This window comes from Maylandia zebra, linkage group LG16 (assembly GCF_041146795.1).
Source record: "Maylandia zebra isolate NMK-2024a linkage group LG16, Mzebra_GT3a, whole genome shotgun sequence".
Lineage (NCBI taxonomy): Eukaryota > Metazoa > Chordata > Actinopteri > Cichliformes > Cichlidae > Maylandia > Maylandia zebra.
Window position 1 is genome coordinate 938,412 of NC_135182.1, and position 8,491 is coordinate 946,902.

Genomic DNA, 8,491 nt, shown 5'->3' on the forward strand with positions numbered 1-8,491 from the left:
GGATCGGATATTGGAGAGAAATAAAAAATGTAATCCGATCCATTAAATATCAAAAAAGCACCTCACAAAACTTGCCACACGGTGTAACTCGGCTCATAACCGTAGCACGTCGCAGCAGTGTGCGTCACCTGATAGAGCGGCTGTGTGTATTTGTAGCCTCGCTACCAAACCAGCATTTCATCTCCGAGGAAGTTTTCCCAGAGAGAAGTAAAGCAAGTGTGTAAGTTCATCTCTGAATGTTTGTAAAGCATTCCTGCGTTAAGCTTAACAACCGATATATGGAGCGACTGCCTCTCTCTCTCTCTCTCCTGCTGCTACTTCAATCATGAAACTGATCAATGATCAGCTGATCGGCTTTTCTGTCGCGAGTCCGTCTCTCTTGTTTGTTTTTGGCCCACTTTGCACCAGAAAGAGGAAACCAGCAGCTGAACAACAGCAGCACATTTAAGCTTGATAATCTGTTGTTAGAATTTATTTAATATTACTTTCTACACCAGGATCTTTTTCTACGTAGCTGACGGCTGTAACTGTGCAGGGGCGGATCTAGAAAAGTTTAGTCAGGGGGGCCGATAGGGCATGAACAGGGAAAAGGGGGCACAAAGACAGACTTTTCTTTCTTATTCTCATTTAAAATGTCGAGCTTTTAATAAATAATTATCTGAATCTTACATTTTACATCAAGTTTAAATTTGATGTAAACTTGATGTAATGTCCATTACTGTATATAGTGACTATTAAGTCTAATATATATACCCTAGTAAGCTATAGTACTTTTTCCTTTGGGAAGGTACCATCTGTGCAGTCTGCAATTTTGTTGAAGAAAGATGTTGAATCTATTTAATATTTCTTGAAAAATAATTGATTTCTGTGCATTTTTTTTCACACTGCATCAAATTAAGGTTGATTACGTTGATTAAGCATCATGAGGTGGAGTGTGAGGGGTGGTTCCCTATTTTATTTTATTTTTTGTTGTTGCTGGGAGTTGGAACCCTATTAGTTAGGTTGCTTAATATTTACGCTAAATACTCCTTAAAATACCAGAATAGGGAGGACGGTGCAGGCTTAAGTTTATTAGATTGATCAGTATTGCTGAACTATGAAATATTTTTTTTGCATACAGGTATAACAGAATAGCTTTAGTGTAGTTGTTGTTTTAAACTTGAGTATGAACTTATACAAAATGCAGCAAGATATTTAAAAAACAGTTTTGTTGATTAAAAAACACTATATCGGATTCATATCGGTATCGGCAGATATCCAAATTTATGATATCGGTATCGGACATAAAAAAGTGGTATCGTGCCATCTCTAATTTATAGAGTTCACTCATGTTAGTTGCTAGTCCGTCTGTGTTTCTTCCCCACCTGTTTCTCCCAGAGTCATCCATTCAGGTTCGTTTTGGTAGTCAGTCCCAGTTTAGGTCACCTTGAGGTTTTGCTTTGCTCGCCGTATTTCTGTTTGTGCCACCTGTGATAATAAAAGCTCGCTCACCTCCAAGCCAGTGCCTGCGTCTGGATCCTGTCTCTCACTCTTCACACGTCTGCCCCCCGCAGCCGTGACACTGACAAGTTAAGGCAGTCTATTACAATGAACTGAGATGAAGATATTACTTAAGACAATGCTACACCTATCGCAGGACAGAGTGACAGAGAAGCCTGTCAGCAGACAGTAACATACTAACTGGCTAGCACTAACGCTAGCTAAATGTGAATAGGATTTGCAGCCTATATTTAACTTTTCCCCTATCAAGCGGGCCACCCGTGCTGTTGACACTTACCATGAACCAGAGACCAGTGCTAATGAACAGCAGATTATGTTATCCTAGATAAAAATAAGAACTTCTTGTGCTTGCCACTCGTAGTCCACAATTTTGGTGATCAATGTCAGAACCTTTGGATTGACTGCAAGGTTTTTCTTAGACGTGTTCCGCTCCACTTTGGGTTTATCCTAAGGCACCTGTCGAATGAAACACAACAACTTCATTAAGAAACTGTCAGGGTCCTGGGTCTCCTGACCCAGCGTTTTAGTTCTTTGTGATTTTTGTATTATTGTACTTGTGTGTGATTTATTCTATGGTTTCTAGTTTTGATCCCTTGCCCTTCATGTCTCTCTGTGTCCCCTCTGTTCTGTGTAAGTCTGTGACTGCATATTTGAGTTTCCCTCTGTGTCTTTTGGTTCATCGAGTCCTCTGCCTTACTGGTTATGTCTCTGTGTTTCTTAGTTGCTGTCTCCACCGTGTCAAGTTCGCGTCTGTGTCATACTTCCTGTTTTACTTCGAAGGTCAGTGTCTTATGTGAATGTGTTCAGTTTACGCTTCCTTGTCTCGTCAGTTCTGATTTCCCCCAGCTGTGCTCTCCTTCTGTGTCTCATTCTCCTCGTTACTTCCCAGTGTATTTAGTCCCTGTGTTTCTCTGAGTCAGTGTTGCGTCGTACCCTCAACAAGCTGTGTGTGTTTTGCCTCTGTGTTGCCAGTGTTTTGTCTCCAGTTCAGTATTTCTGCTAAAGTGTTTTAGTCCACCAGCGTTTTTGTTTGTCTTTTGGTGAGTTTAGTTTAGTAAGAGGTTTTCCAGCAATAAAGGTGCGCTTTAAGTTGTACTTCTGTGTCTGAGTCCTGCATTTTGGATCCACCACTCCTGCTTGCCTGCCTGCCACACAGCCAACCATGACAGAAACTGAGGACTGGACTGTATGTTTTTTACATCTGCAATAAATCTAAATGTAGATTGAGCTTGCTTTTGAGTGTGTGTTTGGACATACAGGTCATTGTGGAACAGAGAGGTGATGCAAAGATGTTTGGTTAACCTGTGAGTCTTGCAAATACTGTTTCAGGGTAGTGAAACGTCTGTGAACATCTACTACTCCAAGGTCTCTTTCTATAACTTGACATGAGCATGAATCAAGGATATTTCAGAGACAGCCATCTGAAATGCAAATATGAATTATTTGTTGATTTATCAATCTACAAATCATCGCAACACTCAAGCATTGCTCAGTCTTATGCGTTTTAGCTGCAAATGAAAGGAGATCTGATGATTTGATTTGGATTGCATGACTTTAGATTTCACTGTCTCATCATTCTTATGTTTCAATCCATAAAATTGGCTGGTGCCGCCTTACCGTTGCAAGAATTCCAAGGTTGCTGCCTAGCCTACTGGATAAGAAATGTTCATGCAGAAGAGCCAAGCATCAGGATAAGTGCGTTGCTGAAATAGTGATATGGCCATTCACAATGGCCTGATCCACAGATAACATGAAGTGCTCGGCTGCCAAAGCTGAGTTTCCTGTTGTGTACATGAACAAGAAACAAGGGGACAAAAAAACAAGTCCACACATGACTCACGCAACTAACTGCAATGTTACAACTAACGTATATCAATTACATACACTGGCATGCAGTTTGGGCCCCCCAGTCAACTGCAAGGTGTCCAAACTTTTGCTGTGGGCCTTTTCTGTTTTTTAAAAAAAAAAAAAATATGAAAATGATTTTATTTAAAATTAAATGTCATCTGTAACTTTATGACATTTGGAGATTATTTCATCTTCCACTTGCTTAACAGTTCATATGAACTAAAATTTTGACCATGGGTGCCCAAACATTTACATTAAAGCACCACAACTGCGACAGGTGTAATCTTTTGACATCCGTAAATGCAGCACAATACTCACCTTTACACCTTACTGAATAAATTTGAGAACTCACGCCACTAATCTGCAGAGGAAGAAAAAAAACCTTATAAATCATGAAACCTGCCAAAATCCAAATACATGTCTGCAATGTACGTTTATATGTAGTCAAATAATTCGCCTCAGCTGCTTTAGTCTACTTCCTCTCCACAAAATAGAATAAAATACTTGTCTTATCCTTTACATGTCCATTACATTTTACAGGGCAAAGCTAGCACAGTGGGCTACTTCTATTTCCCTCACTTTATCACGCAGCTCATCTTGGTGCGCACGAGCTAGAGTGGAACAGCTCGCCTATTAGCTCTTAAGTTGCATACTTAATTTCACATTAAGTCAAATGCATCAGTGGCCGCTGTGGTTGCGGCCCCCATAACGGGTATTAGCGCTCTAGAAACTATCCGCGTTGCAACTGCTGTGTTTACACGGTTACAGAAAGCTGGCAGCTAAGAAATTAGCAAACAACAACTCTGCTAGCCAGCAAGCTAGCGGCTGGTCTAACTAAACCTTACACTGACAGACGACGTGCTTTGCCTTCATAGCTAGGGGTTCCATGCCTTTTACCGTCTCAGTAGACTACGAGCCACAGTGGCCAAGTTAATTCTACTAAGCTGAGTTTGATACACTTGTCTTGCAGCACTGCATGGATGATCTTTCACCAACCTCTCTCTTCCACCGCGCTTTCCACAGCCACACGTGCAACCTTGTGGTTGTTAGTTCAAATTCCTCATGTCGTTATGTGTCCCAACATCCAATGGCATGTCACATTGTTTTCATGACCACGCCCTCACCCCAGGTGCAGAGGCCTATTTCTGTTCAGGAATGTTGTGAATACTTTGGGATTTATTGCAATTGCTACCTCTACATTTATTTTTTTTAAATACATAATTAGCACAGTGTGGCCGTGCAATGTTTTATATGGGTTTTTTTTTCGTTTTTATTCCTATTAATTATATTTTCACTTTTTACCTCTGAATTATTGAAACAGAGCTAGATGACATTTTCAGCAAAATTATAATTCAAATACTCCTTTAATTATTAATTGTTCTCATTAATTTTTAGATCATTTTATATATTTTTCCATAGTTTTCCATTTGAATTTAACAGTTCAATCTTTCAAATAACGGACAAATATTTATGAAAGTATGATACATTTGTGAATGTATTTTAACAATCTAAATATGCATATGTACAGAAAAATATATTTAAAAAAGAAGAGAATTATGTTTTATTACATTTACAGTGATTTTATGTTATTTTACATTTGACATGTAAAATCACAGTCTATTTATATAAATGTAATGATATTGTAGAAAAACAGTACAAAACTGTAAAATACACAGTAAAATACTTTGATATTACATTTTTTTTTACAGTGTAAAGTAAAATAAGATATTACTTTTAATGTTTAATAATACCAACATTATTCATCTGTATTTCTTAGGCTATTATATATAACTACAATTCATCTTTATTCATTCTGTTACTGTAACAGACTTTGCTAATATGACTGGCTACGGGGGCTAGCTTGTCAGCTGCACTTGAATGTACAGGTAGATGTATCAGAGGCTGAACACCACAGTGCCAAATTGGTGAGATAAGCCATTAGTCAGTGTTGCGTTGACGTCTGGTTTTAAGGCCAAATTACCACTTTGTTTATGTTTATTTTTATTGAGCTTAAATGAGGCATAATTAATGCAAAACACTATGCTTGATGATTATTCATCACAAATGATTGTTATGGCATATGTTTGGTCTGTGACATATCAGAGTTACCATACTGCAGTCTGCTGTGCTACTTTACTGTGCTAAGCACACACTGTACAGAGTGCAACTCTACCACCTGCTGCAAATCTTAGTCCTGGAGTCCAGAACAGATTTATTTTGCCATCATCCAAACAGATAAACAGAAGATAAACAGTCCCTTTGTTTATATTTACTTCCTGTAGTCCTGTTGTAAAATGCAATGATTCTAATGTTGCCATATGGTGCAGACGCTTTGTGGCAGAATTTAATTTTAAAAAAAAAAGTCAGGTAGAGTATGAAGTCAATGGAAATCAACTGCAGTAACCAAAGCTTTTAAGCGGAAAGCAAATAAAGCACAGCTGACAGTGAAAATGTGGGGATGACGTGACTCTATACACAAATAAGGATGGTTGGGAGTGAAGGTGCGGTTCTTGGGGCCGGCTTGGATACCAACGACTAAGATGGAAGAGTTCTGAGGGCTGCCTGTAGTGAAGGACGATTCCAGACACAGGATCCCTCTGGAGGCTTGGGAAGAGGCCCACGATGACGAGTGGAAGCAGAAACTGTCCGGAGGCTTGGCAGGAGGCCGGCAACAAAGGTGGGGCAAAAGCATGGCAAAAAGGGAATAACAAAATAGCTTTGGAGCACTAATGATCTGACAACAAGTGTGAAAAACTAGGCAAAGCTGAACTAATCAAAAAGCATGGGGAAGGAATGTAAGCATGGCACGAGAGACAAATGACTCTCAACAAGAAACAGAAAGTACCATGGCAAACAGATATGAGAGACATCATGAAGGCCATCATGAACCTAGTACAGGGGTGGGCAATTCCGGGCCTCGAGGGCCGTGTCCTGCAGGTTTTATATCTTACCTTGGGTCAACACACCTGAATCACATGATTAGCTCGTTACCAGGCCTCTGGAGAACTTCAGGACACGTTGAGGGGCTAATTTAGCCATTTAAATCAGCTGTGTTGGTTCAAAGACACATCTAAAACCTGCAGGGACACCGGCCCTCGAGGCCTGGAATTGCCCACCCCTGACCTAGTATGAATAACTAAACCAACAGAAACCAGAATGTAATGGAGCAATAACCAAAGAATAAACCTGAGACAACATAAAGATGCAGAATACCCCAAAACTGTAAAACTAAGTAACAGGAAATAAAGAGAGTAAACAGCAGAAAGAATAAACATATGTTTGGTTTTTAGGTTCATATGGAGACTGACAGCTACAAATGTAAAGTTGCCAAACATTTTAGATTTTGAAACGGGGCACCGTCGTTGCACCAGTCCTGCAGGTTCAGGTCGAAATCCTTGCTGACATCTCATTTTCGTTTTACAACACAAGATTTCTGTCTAAATAAATAAATTAATCTGAGTAAATTCCCAGATGATTAAACATGCAACTATTTTGCTGGTAATACTTGAAATGAGTAAAGAAAATCAACAGTCTATTTATACAAGATAATTCATAATTTTATTGGAGGTTTATATAGGCTGGGTCTGATTATTGGGGGGGGGGATTACACCCCTAACCCCCCTGGAAATTACGCCCCTGATATGAACATCAGACAGAACTGCAGAACAGACATAGTGCAGCCAAGTGCAGTATGAATGTGTGTGTGGTAGATGAATGAGACTTGTAATCAAAGACTTTGAGTGCTCAACTTCAGTAGAATGGGGCCATATTAGTACCAGTCCATTTACCATCGTTTTAAAGGGACAAATCGGCTCCATGCATGTGTGTAAAAGTTTCAGATGGTTTCAAAAAGAATATTGTGCATTTGCACATCATTTTATATTATATAAAAAAGAGTGTGTATACTTGTGTCTCTGCGAACTCAGTTTTGTGCATCTGGCCACAAATCTCTCAGAGCTGAACTACAAAATGACTGTTCACCATAAATAACAAAACGGAGCATCAGAACATGAAACGTTTTTATTTAAATGACCTTCTTCCACCTTCAGCTCATAATGTAATGAAAAGAATGTTCACTGGATGTGAGTACCGAGCTAAAATCAAGGTCGGGCTTGGAAACAGAACATGCTAGGAGACAATAAGCTTGCTTGTCAGAGGAAAGAAAATTATCCAACCCAGTTGGCAGTTCTGCATCATGAAGCACTAATAGAAGCTCTGCAGATAAAGTTCAGGCACAGGTGCTAACACTTCCAGAGAATAAGGTGGAATAGATTTATTTTGGAGATTCCCAGTCAGACAAAATGCAGCTACAAGTGAAATGTGACGCCTGCTGGATACGGCATTAAATTAGCCCATTTTGTTTTTGCTCTTGCTCGCTTGCCAGGTTTCTGATAACATATCCAATATAGAGCTGGCAGCAAATTAATGGCTCCTGACATAATAAACAGAACTTGATACTGTTTGTTTAGCTTGTGGGTGTGAAAGCTATTCACTTCATAGATGTTGGCAACAGGCTTGAATTAATTTATGGACCATCGATATCTGCAGTAAACAGCAAAGACAACTGCAGTAAATATTTACACATTTCTAATGTTTGACCATAAATATTATCATTTGAAACAGATGAACAATTACAATTTGCTCTAGCATGTACACTTAATTAGTATGCTTGTACGCTGAATATTAAATAGATTAAATACTGTTGTCTGCCTGATCCTGGGTTTTACTTTGTGGGATGTGATTCTGTTTTATTGATTTGACTTTTTGATTGTAATCTGAGTTTTCTTTGTTTTTATTATCTTTAATTTATGTTTAGGATAAAAGTCCTTATTGTTTTGTCACTTCCTGTTTTATTTTGTTTTGTTTTACTTCCCTCATCTCTCTTGCTTCTGACCAGCTGTTTTCTGCCTGCTTCCTATCCTCTCCTTATCTTGTTTGTATATATTGTCTGCATTTCCCTCAGTTCTGCGTCACATTCTCCCTTTTCTCTCACTGCTGCGTTTTTCCTAATGTTTCAGTCTGTTTTGCTCCTGCCTTGCTTGATACTGTCTTGTTTAATCCATGAGCTGGCAGCAAATGAAACCAACTTTGTTACTAAGTTTCTTCTGCCTCCCGAGTCCTGCTTGTGGGTAGTGACAGCCAC

At 39.2% G+C, this 8,491-nt stretch overlaps 1 long non-coding RNA gene across 1 annotated transcript; it reads right to left on the reverse strand.

Moving 5' to 3' along the window:
* Positions 1-1,189: 1,189 nt before the first annotated feature.
* LOC143412875 (uncharacterized) lies at positions 1,190-4,405 on the reverse strand. The gene is made up of 4 exons (XR_013093390.1): positions 4,345-4,405; positions 3,667-3,709; positions 3,118-3,281; positions 1,190-1,956 (listed from the first exon to the last, which is right to left on the reverse strand). It is a non-coding gene; the product is annotated as an uncharacterized LOC143412875 (long non-coding RNA).
* Positions 4,406-8,491: the final 4,086 nt, after the last annotated feature.